We start from the raw sequence: 449 nt of genomic DNA, 5'->3' as shown, positions 1-449 counted from the left end.
GGGTGCATGGCATCATGAAAAAGGAAAATGATGTTGAAATTTTGAGGGATGATATGCAGAAATCTGCTCGCAGTCTATCTAAGACAATGACCCAAAGCATACATCGAAATTGGTCCAATTATCTGAAAGATACCAAACCCAAGGTCCTGGAGAGGTCCGCACAGAGCCAAGACCTCGCTCCTATTAAGAATCTGTGGCGGGTGCTCAAAGTGAATGTCCATGCTCGGAAACCACAAAATTTGGACCAGCTGGAACAATTTGCTATCGAAGAATGGGCCAAAATCCCTCAGGAGACCTGTGCCAACCTAGTAAAGAACTACTCTAAGAGCTTGTTGTCAGTTATGGCTCAGAAATGGTACGCTATTAATATAATATTAGCCCCCAAGCCATTAATCTAATATATTAATGGCCTGGGGGCTAATAATTTTGGACGTCTCATTTTTGCCCTT

At 42.8% G+C, this 449-nt stretch overlaps 1 protein-coding gene across 2 annotated transcripts in view; it reads right to left on the bottom strand.

Moving 5' to 3' along the window:
* Nucleotides 1–449, bottom strand: part of LOC116702805 (transcriptional regulator ATRX homolog) — a 5,098-nt gene that overhangs the window by 1,180 nt on the left and 3,469 nt on the right. The window lies entirely within an intron of this gene.

This window comes from Etheostoma spectabile, chromosome 15 (assembly GCF_008692095.1).
Source record: "Etheostoma spectabile isolate EspeVRDwgs_2016 chromosome 15, UIUC_Espe_1.0, whole genome shotgun sequence".
Classification (NCBI taxonomy): Eukaryota; Metazoa; Chordata; class Actinopteri; order Perciformes; family Percidae; genus Etheostoma; species Etheostoma spectabile.
Note: the sequence above shows the minus strand (reverse complement) of the source record. Positions and strands in the feature narration are given on the sequence as shown.